At 33.9% G+C, this 13692-nt stretch overlaps 1 pseudogene; it reads right to left on the reverse strand.

The window, feature by feature from the left end:
• Positions 1 to 2651: 2651 nt before the first annotated feature.
• LOC141277606 (cytochrome b-like) lies at positions 2652 to 3767 on the reverse strand (annotated as a pseudogene).
• Between the last annotated feature and the right edge of the window lie 9925 nt (positions 3768 to 13692).

The raw sequence follows: 13692 nt of genomic DNA on the forward strand, positions 1-13692 counted from the left end.
CTATAGTCCCAATTTTAAATTTCTATCTCCTATACTTTAGATATTGAGTGAATGTTTTATTCGATTTACTTATGATAGTTGAATTTGGTGGGAAGTTTGGGCTAGATTTAGTTCAAAATGTTCATGCAGTATGAAATCTCCTGGATGTAAACTAGATGCTTTTATTTAAGCTACACTTTCATTTGTCCAAGAACACTTTCCAGTATTCTTACCTTGTTACAACTTATCTCCTCTCATATGTTTGGTACTTGATAATATTGTAGGTTATAAGAAGTTATCAATACAAAGAGGGTGACAGGTCGTGTGTGCGACCTTCGTGGCCTAGTTCAATCAAGCACTCCTTAATTTACTACTTAACCCTTCTTTGGTATTTAATTTCATAAAAAAAACCTTTTGTTTTCTTTTATTTCATTTTATGTTCTTGAGATAGAAAATGTAGCCCATTTCTTCCCATCCAATAGGTTACACCTTGACCTCACATCTTTATGTCTGATAATTATGTTTACTGTTGTTCCTTTTTAGGATTTGCTGAAGACGGCAGTATATAGACTGTATTCACAAGGATTGATGAGGCTTAGGATTTATTGATTGTAGAACAGGTTCCTCTAGAGAGTTATGAAGCACTACCAAGTCCTTTGAGTTTTAGGCTGTTGCTAGTAGTACTCTGGTGAATAGTTTTGTTGTTATAATTGTTTGAGTTCAGGGATAAGCATAGTGGGTTATCTAAGCCCAGGTTGGCTCTTAGCTGTTGTGTAGTCAGAAGTGTTAAAGTCACAGCTTATTTTATTTTAGCTATGGCTTTTCACAGCTTAACTAAGACTTTATTTTTTTTGGATACTCTTTAACATGCTTTATGCTGAACTTCTATTAATTTGGGTTAATCATATAAACACAATGGCTAGCATGAAATTTACCAACCCTAATTGGTTAATATACAACTTAGCCAAACTTTTGTTTATAGCTTAGTTTTTATCACTGCTGTTTCGCATAGGGGCATAGTTAAGCAAAGCGTTGTGAGCTACATTTTAGTGTGCTTTATACCTGCTCCTTTTAATCTTTTATGATTTAGAGGGCATTCTTACTGGGGTGCAGATACTTACATGTGAAATTTTATTAGAAATTAATAGAAAGGCTGGGACAAAATCTATGTGTTTACGAAGTTAATAAACTCATCTATGCATTTTCAGTGCCTTGCTCTGATTGTTAAGCTAAATCAACAGGTTGAGTAGAATTTTGTATGGATAAAATTTATGTATTTGAGTGATATATTGTTAGTTAGTGTAGTGGTGTGTATGCTAAAATTTAGTATTATTATGTTTGATTTTGTTTTCTTCTGGTGATTACCAAAATTTACTTTAATTTGTAATCTGTTTGAGGTGGGTGGCAAATCTAGTGGGATGTCTATCTGTATAAGTGGTATATATCTAAGTAATTCATTAAAATGGTTAGGAGGCTAGTAGTCATACTGACATTGGATTGTTAAAATAGGGATAATGTTTTTTGTTAAATGAGTTAGCTAAATGTTGTATATTTATGTGCTTTGCCTTGTTTTGGGGGTTTGACAGGACAGCAATGGCATATGAAGTATAAAGTCTATGGGGGGTAAAAGAGGTTTGATTAAGCAGGCCATTTACCTACTATACATGTATGTGTATGTGTACATGTGAACATGTATGTATACATGGGTACATGTATTTGTGTATGTGTAATCATATATGTGTATGTACAGTGTATAATTGCTTTATGTCCTGTGACCACTGACTGATTAACACCTTATGGTTGATGATGTTGGTAAATAATATTCAATTAAAGCTCAGCTACAAGTTGCTTGACTATGTTAAGGCCTCAGACAGCCATAGCTGAGTCACAGCATCCCCCCAAAATTAAAAAATACCAAATGCATGAAACCACAGTTATGTGTGAGCATGGGCTGTTTAGTCATTAGTCCATGTCATTAGTCCATCAAGATGTCTTAAGAGGAAAGCATGGGAAATTTTAGATGAGATGGTCTTGAAGAACCAGATGGCAGATATAATTCATTTATAGAAACATCCATGATTCATGGTCCCAGAGCCAGAAGAGGGACGTGTGTTGGGTGAGTCAATGATTTCTCATGCCTTACTGATTAAGCTCTGGTCATTAGTTATGATAAGCATGTTGACTGGAAATAATTTGACAGTGTGCTATGTACAATTAATAGATGCATGTCCTATGTAATATTAACCATTCTGGTTACTTCATAAATATTTATATTGCCTAGGATTCACTATATTTTGATCATATAATATCTTATATAATATCAATAAACTAATGTACATGTTTATACTCATGGGGTATATAGTTAATGCACGATTATACATACCATGCATTATGCACAAAAAAGCAAACATATGTATTTATATATGTGGAGGAGTGCCTAATACATGAAATACATAGTATTATTATTCAGATAATGCCATTTTTAATACTTACATAGTATTCAGGGGTAGTGTAGATGTCCCATAATAAATTATTGAGGGAATAGTGTAAGTAGATTTCAGCTTTGGGTGCTGATGGTGGAGCTGGATCTTCTTTCTTGAGTCTTAGTGAGATGTGTTGCTCTCCTTTTCTGGTTTACAAGAGCAAGGTAATGGAAATACTACAAAGACTCTTCATTTTAGTAGATTGTTTTCAATGATGCTTGTTACTGGTATTAGGAGTAACATTAAGAAAAACAAATAGGATAGATGTTAGTTGTCTGATGATGATAAATGGGTGTTCAACTGGTTGCCCTGTTGTTCATTTTCATGTTAATGTTAATAGATCTGCTACTAGTACTCAGAATAGACATTGGCTGAGAGGTCAGAATGATATACTTTGTTGTTTTGATGTATGAAGTATAGGGATAATTGCTAGGATTAGGATTGAAAAGATTAAGGCTAGTTTGTTGGGAATTGATCATAGAATTGCATATACAAATAAGAAGTATCACTCTGGTTTGATATGAGAGGGTGTGTTGAGGAAGTTGATTGGAGTGTAGTTGTCTGGGTCTCCTGGAAGATCAGGTAAGAATAGCACTAGTATTAGTAAGATTACAAATAGGAATAAGACATCCAAGATATCTTTGTGTAGTATTGATGAAAAATAGGATTTTGTCGATATTGGATGAGATTACTGTGAACTTATTAGAACACGTTTCACGGAGAAATAGTATGTGGATGACTGCTAAGGCTGCAATGATATATGGAAGGCAAATAATCATGTAAGGTTGCCTTATCAACTGAGAACCCTCCTCAGATTCATTTGACTAGTTAAGTGCCAATGTAAGGAATTGCTGAAAGGAGGTTTGTGATGACTATTGCCCTTCAGAGGGATATTTGGCCTCATGGTAAAATGTAACCTATGAATGCTGTAGCTATTACAGTCAACAACAGAATAACTCCAACGTTTCATGTTTCTAGGAAAGTGTAGGATCCATAATAAAGGTCTCACCCTACATTAATATATAAGCAAATAAAGAACATGGAAGCTCCGTTTGCCTGTAGGTATCAGATGATTCATCTGTAATTTACATCTCGGCCAATGTGTGTTACGGAAGAGAAGACAGTTATTGTACCTGATGTGTAACTTATTACTAGAAATAACCCTGTCAAGATTTGTAGAACTAAACAAATACTGAATAAGGAACCAAAGTTTCATCATGATGAAATGTTTGATGGAGCTGGAAGATCAGTAATTGTGTTGTTAATAATTCAGATAAAAGTGTGGGATGTTCAAATGTTGGTCATTAGTGTTCTTACAGTTGAAATACAGCAATGATTTTTCACGTCATTGAACATGTTTAGATTCCAAGTAAGAAAAATTATGACATACATGGTATTTATTTTAAGTACTATTTTTATATTTAGTTTTGTAGGTTTTTCCTCAAAACATTCAACTATTTGTGGTTGGCTTGAGTTAACTGTGAGTGGTGGCATTGGTTGTGGGATTGTAATAAAATTTAGTGGATCATTTTTGGGTTTAATGCATTTTTAAAATTTATTTGGGGAGCATATTTGTGGTATTTGGTTATACTACAGCTATGGCTACTGAGTGGTATCCTAAGGTCTGAGTTTCTAATAAAACCGTTGTAGGGATGTTTCTTTCAGGGATGTTAATGGAGCTTGTAATGGTTCTTTATGTTCTAAAGGATGAAAAAGTAGATACTGTGTTTAAATTTAACAGGATGGGGGGATTGAGTAATTTATGATACTGGGGATTCTGGTGACTTTTTGTTTGTTTGTTTGCTTGTTTTAGTGAGGAGGCTTTGGGAATTGCTGTGCAGTATAGCTATGGCACTTGGCTTGTGATTGTTATTGGCTGATCACTGCTTATTGGTGTTATGGTAATTATGTAAGTTACTTGTGGAAACTACAAAGCTACAGTCATCAAGACAGTATGGTACTGGCACAAAAACAGAAGTATAGATCAATGGAACAGGATAGAAAGCCCAGAAATAAACCCACACACCTATGGTCAACTAATCTATGACAAAGGAGGCAAAGATACACAATGGAGAAAAGACAGTCTCTTCAATAAATGGTGCTGGGCAAACTGGACAGTTATATATAAAAGAATGAAATTAGAACACTCCTTAACACCATACACAAACATAAACTCAAAATGGATTAAAGACCTAAATGTAAGACCAGATACTATAAAAGTCTTAGAGGAAAAGCATAAGAAGAACACTCTTTGACATATTCACAACAAGATTCTTTTTGACCTACCTCCTAGAGTAATGAAAATAAAAACACAAATAAACAAACGGGACCTAATTAAACTTAAAAGGTAGTCCACAGCAAAGGAAACCATAAACAAGATTAAAAGACAACCCTCAGAAAGGGAGAAAATATTTACAAATGAAGCAACTAAGGGATTAATCTCCAAAATATACAAACAGCTCATGCAGCTTAACATCAAAAAAACAAACAACCAAATCAAAAACTGGACAGAAGACCTAAATAGACATTTCTCCAAAGAAGGCATACAGATGGCCAAGAGGCATATGAAAAGATGCTCAGCATCACTAATTATTAGAGAAATGCAAATCAAAACTACAATGAGGTATCACCTCACACTGGTCAGAATGGCCATCATCAAAAAATCTACAAACAATAAATGCTGGACAGGTTGTGGAGAAAAGGGAACCCTCATGCACTGTTGGTGGGAATGTAAATTGATACAGCCACTATGGAGAACCGTATGGAAGTTCCTTAAAAAACTACAAATAGAACTACCATATGACCCAGCAATCCCACTACTGGGCATATACACAGAGAAAACCATAATTCAAAATGACACATGCACCCCAATGTTCATTGCAGCACTATTTACAATAACTAGGTCATGGAAGCAACTTAAATATCCATAGGCAGATGAATGGATAAAGAAGATGTGGTACATAAATAGAATGAATATTAGTCAGCCATAAGAAAGGAATGAAATTGGGTCATTTGTAGAGACGTGGATGGACCTAGAGACTGTCTATATTCCACATATATACATTAATATATGATATGTTTTTCTCTTTCTAGTCAGAAAAACATATCATATATTAATGTATATATGTGGAATATAGAAAAATGGTACAGATGAACCTGTTTGCAAGGCAGAAATAGAGACACAAACCTAGAGAACAAACGTATGAGCACCAAGGGGGGAAAAGTGGGGTGGGATGAATTGGGAGAATGGGATTGACATATATACAATTAGTTTTATACACTAAAATGTATAAAATGGATAACTAATGAGAACAAGCTGTATAGCACAGGGAAGTCTACTTAGTGCTCTGTGGTGATCTAAATGGGAAGGAAATTCAAAAAAGAGGGGATATATGTATACATATGGCTGATTCACTTTGATGTACAGTAGAAACTACCACAAAATTGTAAAACAACTATACCCCAGTAAAAATTAAAACAAATAAACAAAAAAACCTAGAAATAAATACCAAAGTAATTTTGGAAAATTTAGGTGTTTGTGTAAACTTTGAAAAGCATGTTACTAATAACCAAGGTGTCAAAGAAGAAATTGCAAGTGAAATAAAAAATATTTAAAGATGAATAAAATGAAAGCAATGGAAGAAAACTTATGGAATGCGATAGTACTTAAAGAAAATATTGCAGCTGTAAACACCTATATTAAATAAGAAGAAAGATCTCAATACAATAACCTAATCTTTCACCTTAAGGAAGTAGATTAAAAAAGCAACTAAGCCTAAAGCAATCAGAAGGAAAAAATAAAGTAAATTGGCACAGAATTAATGAACTGTAGAATAGAAATGATAAATAAAATCAATAAAAAGAAAAGTTGGCTCTTAGAAAATATTAAAAATTGGTCAACATTTAGGTAGAATTATCAAGAAACAAGAAAGAAAATCAAAATGATTAAAACCAAGGTGAGATAAAGGATATCACTACTGACTTTATAGAAATCAACACAATTTCAAGGAAATTCAATGAATAAGTGTATGAAAACAAATTAGATAACTTGGATGAAATCAGCTACTGCAATAGAAACTTTGAATAGATTTTAAGCAAGCATTAATTGGTATTTTTTAAAAATCCTGCAAAGAAAAGCCCATGCTCAGGCAGTTTCACTGATGAATTCTAACAAATATTTAAATATGAATTAAAGAGTGACGTTAGCATAATGGTGACATAAAACATTCCTTGTTTTTTTGTCCCCCTTTTTAACAACAAAAATTTGGCTTGCATCCATAAACAAAAGTACCTTTGTAGATGTTTTGGGATCCAGCACCATACACCAAGAGATCCTGAAGGAGGTCTCGACCACCTGTGCATTGGGTAAGAGGCAGACAGATTTCAGTTCCACCTATGGAACCTACAGGAGACTGAACTAGTTCCTGCCCCCCTCAGCTGAGTTCTGGGAGCACCTGGAGAACACTAACAAGGCAGTAACCTATGGAGGAGTAAGCCTTTGTGGAAGTCTAGGTTTCCCAAAGGAGAAGTTACAGCACTCTGCTGGGAAAAAAAGTTTGCATGCATTAGAGTGGGTAAGAGAAACAGTTTGACTTTGCCAGCATCACTTCTTTCCCAAGACAGCACAGCTTAGGGCTAACCAAGATGTCCATTGATTTCTTCCCTGGGGTAAAGGAAGAGAAAATTTGTCAATGCTTGGATTCCCCAGCTGTGCAGGACCCTGCCAAAATGACTCATTTCTTTTTCACAGCATCCAGAGTATGAAACGGGGAGCTCCATGACTGGAGGGATGGAAGAGATGAGGAAAGAGGCAGATAAGTGTCTCAGAAGGCATTAAAAGTACAGGGCTCCTGCTGACTGCAATCTGGAATTCAGAAAGTCTGCCTATGAGCTGAGGAGAAAACATCACCCTCAGATATCATCTAACCCAGTGGCACCCCCGGCGCACTGTGTTCCAAACCCAAATATCCCTCACTCTGCATCCAGCTTCCTGTGTGCTCTTGAGGGTCGCAGTGAGAGCAAAAGCTCTTCACAGACAGGAAGCATGCACAGAGAGCAGATCAGGCTCTGCAGGAAAGGGAGAAACCACAAACATGAGCTGTAGTGCCACCTCTGGGAAAAGGAAAGAGAGGGTGTCAGCAACCAGCCTGAAGCATTATGGGATCAAGAGAAGATACACAAGCTTAATTATTCTGCCATAAGAAGGGACAAGAAGTGTAAAACAGGTGTATTCATACAAGTTCTGAGAAAGTCTCAGAATCTATAGCAAGACTGATATAAAAGTTATCTCTCCCATGAAACCAGTAAAGATTAGAGAAAGTGACTTATACTTTAAATGTGAAAACAGCAACACAAAACTCCAAGGAACATGAAAAATCAAGGAAACATTATATCACCTAAAGATCACAAAAATCTGCTAGTAACCAAAAGCAAAGGTATGGAGATCTGATTTACCTGATAGGGAATTCAAAATAGGTGTTTAAAGGAAACTCAATGAGGTGTTTAAAGGAAACTCAATGAAGTACAAGAAATCAATGTAAGAAAATTCAACAAAATCATGAAAAACATGACAATAAACATGACAAACTTAACACAGATAGAAATAGTAAAAAAAACCACAGAAATCCTGGGGTTGAATAATTCAGTGACTAAAAATAAGAGAGAAAACTCAAATAAATAAAATCAGAAATGAAAGAGGAGACATTACAACTGATACTACAAAAATATATAGGCTCATAAGAGACTACTATGAACACCAATAAAATGGATAACCTAGAAGAAATGGATACATTCTTAGAAGCATGCAACTCATCAATAGTTATCGTGGCAAATAGAAAATATAAAAAAGATTAATAACGAGTAAGGAGTTTGAATCAATAATCATAAAAATAAAAATACAAAAGAAAACAACAACAACAAAGGAAGAAAACAATGACCAGGTGGTTTCACTGGTGATTTCTACACAATATTTAAGAAATAATTAAGGCCAATCCTTCTCAAACTCTTCCAAATACTTGAAGAGGAGGGAACACTACTAACTCATTATACGAGGCCAGCATTACCCTGACACCAAAGTCAGTTAAGGACACAATCGGAAAAGAAAAATACAGATCAATATCCCTGATGAACATAGATGCAAAAATTCTGAACAAAATATTAGCAAATCAAATTCAACAACACATTAAAAGGATCACATGCCACAATTTAGTGAGATCTATCCTTGGGATACAAGAATGATTCAAACAAACACAAATCAATAAATGTGATATGCCACATTAATAGAATGAAAGATAAAAATTATATGATCATTTTAATTGATGCAGTAAAAGAATTTGAAAATATCAACATTCTTTCACGATAAAAGCTCTCAATAAATTGGGTATAGAAGGAACATACATTGACACAGTAAAGGTCACATAAGACAAACCCATACCTAACATCATACTCACCAGTGAAAGGTTGAAAGCTTTTCCTTTAAGATGAGGAATAAGACAAAAGTGCTCACTTTCAACACTGTTACTGAACATAGTACTGGAAGTCCTAGCTAGAACATTCAGGCATGATAAACAAATGAAAGTCATTCAATATGGAAAGAAAGAAGTAAAGTCTTTATTAGCAGATGATAAGATCTTATATATAGAAAATCCTAAAGACTCAATCAAAAAACTGTTACAAACTAAACAACAAATTCAGTAAAGTTGTAAAATACAAAATCAACATACAGAAATCAGTTGTTTTTATACATTAAAACCAAAATACCTGAAAATAAATAAACAATTCCATTCACAATAGCATGGAAAACAATAAACTACTTAGGAATAAATGTAAATAATGAGGTGAAAAATCTGTACACTGAAAACTATAAGGCTCTGATGAAAGAAATTGAAGAAGATACAAACAAATGGAAAGATATCCTTTGTTCTTAGATGGAAAGAACTAGTATTGTTAAAACGACCATACTACTCAAAGCCATCTATAGATTTAATGCAATCTCTATTAAAATTCCAGTGGCATTATCACAGAGACCCAAAATGCAAGAGCAATTCTGAGAAAGAAGAACAAAGTCAGAGGCAGCACACTTCCTGATGTTAAATCACACTACAAACCTATCAAAACAGTATGGTACTGGCATAAAAATAGACACATAGACCAATGGAAAAGAATCAAGAGCCCAAGAATAAACCCCCACATTTATGGTCAGCTAATATGGTCAGCTAATATTTGACAAGGGAGCCAAGAATGCTTCTGGGGAAATGATAGTCTCTTCCACAAATGGTGTTGAGAAAACTGGATAACCACATGAAGAAGAACAAAATTGGACTCTTATTTTACACCACCAAAAAGATTAACTCAAAATGGATTAAAGACTTAAACATAAGATCTATCATAAAACTGCCAGTAGAAAATACATGGGAGGCTCCCTGATATTGGTCTTAGCAATGATTTTTGGATATGACACCAGAAGAACAAACAACAAATGTAAAAAATCAATAAGTGAGACTACATACAATTTTAAAAGTTTCTGCACAGAACAAAAAGCAAAAGGAAACAAAACAAAAACAAACAAATGAAAAGTCAACTTAATGAAATGAGAAAAATATTTGCAAACCATAGAGTTGATAAAGGGTTAATACCTGCAATATATAAACTCAGTAAAAAACAATATGATTAAAAAGTGGGCAGAGAGACTGAATAAACATTTTTCCAAGGAAGATATCCAAATGTCCAACAGGTACATGAAAAGATGCTCAATCATTACTAATCATCAGAGAAACACAAATAAAACCATGATGAGATATTACCTCATAACTATTAAAATGACTATCATCAGGAAGACAAGAGATAATAAGTGTTCTTTAGGATATGGAGATAAGGGAACACTGGTACACTATAAGTGGGATTGCAAATTTATTTAGCTACTATGGAAACATTACAGAAGTTCAACACAAATTTAAAAATAAAGATACCATGTGATCCAGCAATTCCACTTCTAGATGTATATCCAAAAGAAATGAAAAGAGGGCATCAAAGAGATCTGCAGTCCCATGTTTATTGAAATATTATTCATAATTGCCAAGATATGAAAACAACCTAAGCATCCACAAACAGATGAATGGAAAAGAAGAAGTGATAATATAATATAATATAATATAATGTAATATATACAAATATATTATTTAGCCATAAAAAAGAAGGAAATCCTGCCATTTGCAACAACATATATGTACCTTGAGGGCATTTTGCTACATGAAGTAAATCAGTCAGGAAAAGACAAATACTGCATGATTTCACTTATATGTGGAATGTAAAAAGTCCAATTCAGAAAAAGAGATTAAATAATGGTTACCAGGGGCTGGAGTATGGGGAGTTGGTCAATGAGTACATACTTCCAGTTAGAAGGTGAACAATTTCTGAATATCTAATGTACAACATTGTGATTATAGTTACCAATACAGTATTATATACTTGAAAGTTGCTAAGAGAGTAAATCTTAAATGTTATCACCACAGAAAAGAAATGATAATTATGTGACATAATAGAGGTGTTAACTAACACTACCATTGTAATCATATTGCAATATATAAGTGCATTAGATCATCACACTGTACATCTTAACTTTACACAGCATTATATGTCGATATATATTAATAAAACTGAAAAAAATATGAATTAATTCCAATTATCCACACGGTCTTCCAATATATACAAGAGAATGCAGCTTTTCCCAATTCTTTCTATTAGCATTTACTTCCTTTAATACCATAACCAGAAAATGATAACACAAAAGTATACAGACCGATATCCCTCATGAATTCAGACAGAGCAATTCTCAATAAAATAACAAACTAAATACAGTAACATGTATAAAAAGATTACACAACATATCCATGGGGGATTTATTCCAGGAATGCAAGGATGGTTTAACATCTAAAAATCCACTAATGTAATACACCTATAGAATGAAGGACAAGATACAAATGATCATCTCAATAGATTCAGAAGAAGAACTGGACAAAATCTGACACACATTTTTTTTAACATCTTTATTGGAGTATAGTTGTTTTACATTGTCGTGTTAGTTTCTGCTATAGAACAAAGTGAATCAGCTATAAGCATACTTATATCCCCATATCCCTTCCCTCTTGCATCTACCTCCCATCCTCCCAAATCTGACACACTTTTAAGTTAAAACTATTGACAATCTTTGAATAGAAGGGAACTTCCTTAACCTGATGAAATGAATTTATGAAAAAAAATCACAATTAAAATCGTACTGTATGGCTATAGACTGAGAGCTTTCCACTAAGTTCAGAATCAAGACATGGATGTCCACTCCCACCTCTTACATTACATATTTCTTGAGATTATTATTGTCAAAGTAATTAGGTAATGAAAATATATTTTAAAAAACAGTTTTGAAGGGAAGTACATGATCTCAATTTGCAGATTTCTCAATCTTGTACACAGAAATATATAAAGAATCCACTAAAAACTACTATGACTAATAAAAAGTTCAGCAAGATTGCAGAATGCAAGATAAAATTTTACAAAAATTTTTATTCTATATACTAGCAATGAACAATCTAAAAATTAAATTAAAAAAAGAATTACATTTGTGATAGCATCAAAAGAATAAATATTTTGGAATAAATTTAATACAAGAATTACAAGACTTGTACACTGAAAACTACAAAATATTGTTGAAAGAAACTAAAGACAACCAAATAAGTATAAAGATATTTCATATTAATTGATTGAAAAATTTAATATTATTAAGACTGCAATACTCCTCAAACTTGTCTGCAGATTCAATGTACTGTTCATGAGAATCCCGGTTGGCTTCCTTACAGTAACTGACAAGCTGCCCCTGAAATTCATGTGAAAACTCAAAGGACCTAAAATATCCAAAATAATCTGTAAAAAGAAGAATAAGTTTGGAAGACCAACACTTACTGGTTTCAAAACTTTTTATAAAGTTATGGTAATCAACAAAATGTGGCCCTGCCATAAGCAAAGGGAATAGAATTGATGAATAGATAAATGGAATAGAATATAATTACATTTATGGTAAATTTATTTTTGACAGAGATTCCATAGCAACCCAATGGGAGAAAATAGTATTTTCAACAAATGGTGCTGGAACTATTGGATATCTACATGCAAAAGAATAAAGTTGTGCCCCTACACTGCACTATATGCAAAACTTAACTCAAAATATGTCATAAACTTAAATGTAATTCCAGAAGTCATAAAACTCTTAAAAGAAAACATAGGAATAAATCTTTGAAATCTTGAATTTGAAGTGGTTTCTTTAGGTGTAACACCAAAAATACAAGCAATCTAAAAATAATCAGTGCAATTGGAGTTTATCAAAATTAAAAAAAAAACTTTTGAGCTTCAAAGAACACCATCAAGAGAGTAAAAAGAGAGCCTACACAATGGGAGATATTATTTTCACATTGTATATCTGATAATAGTCTTGAATACAGTATATGTAAAGAACTGTTACATATTATCATTTAGTAATATAGTACACACTCAACAATAAAAATGCAGATAATCCATTTAAAAATGGGCGAATGATTTGAATAGACTTCTCTCCAAAGGAGATAAGCAAATGTCCAATAAGGGCATGAAAGGTGCTGAACGTTATTAGTCATCAGGGTACTGCAACTCAAAACTACCAGCAGGGGCTTCCCTGGTGGTGCAGTGGTTGAGAGTCCACCTGCTGATGCAGGGGACACGGGTTTGTGCCCCGAACCGGGAGGATCCCATGTGCCGTGGAGTGACTGGGCCCGTGAGCCATGGCCGCTGAGCCTGCGTGTCCGGAGCCTGTGCTCCGCAGCGGGAGAGGCCACATCGGTGAGAGGCCCGCGTACCACAAAAAAAAAAAAAAAAAAAAAAAACTACCAGCAGATACCATTTACCACACACTAAAATGGCTATAAAGCAAAAGATAGTCAATAACAAGTGTTGGTAATGATGTAGGGAAACTGAGCCATAATACAGTGCTGGTAGAAATGTTAAATGGTGAAGACTCTTTGGAAAACAGTTAGGAAGTTCCTCTAAATGTTAAATATAGCGTTACTATATGACTCAGCAATTCCACATCTAGATACACAGAGAAAATAAATGACAACTCATACCCACAGAAAAGCTTGTGCAAGAGTATTCATAGTAGCATTGTTCTCAATAGCTATAAAGTGGAAACACATCCAATGTCCATCAA

This window comes from Tursiops truncatus, chromosome X (assembly GCF_011762595.2).
Source record: "Tursiops truncatus isolate mTurTru1 chromosome X, mTurTru1.mat.Y, whole genome shotgun sequence".
Classification (NCBI taxonomy): Eukaryota; Metazoa; Chordata; class Mammalia; order Artiodactyla; family Delphinidae; genus Tursiops; species Tursiops truncatus.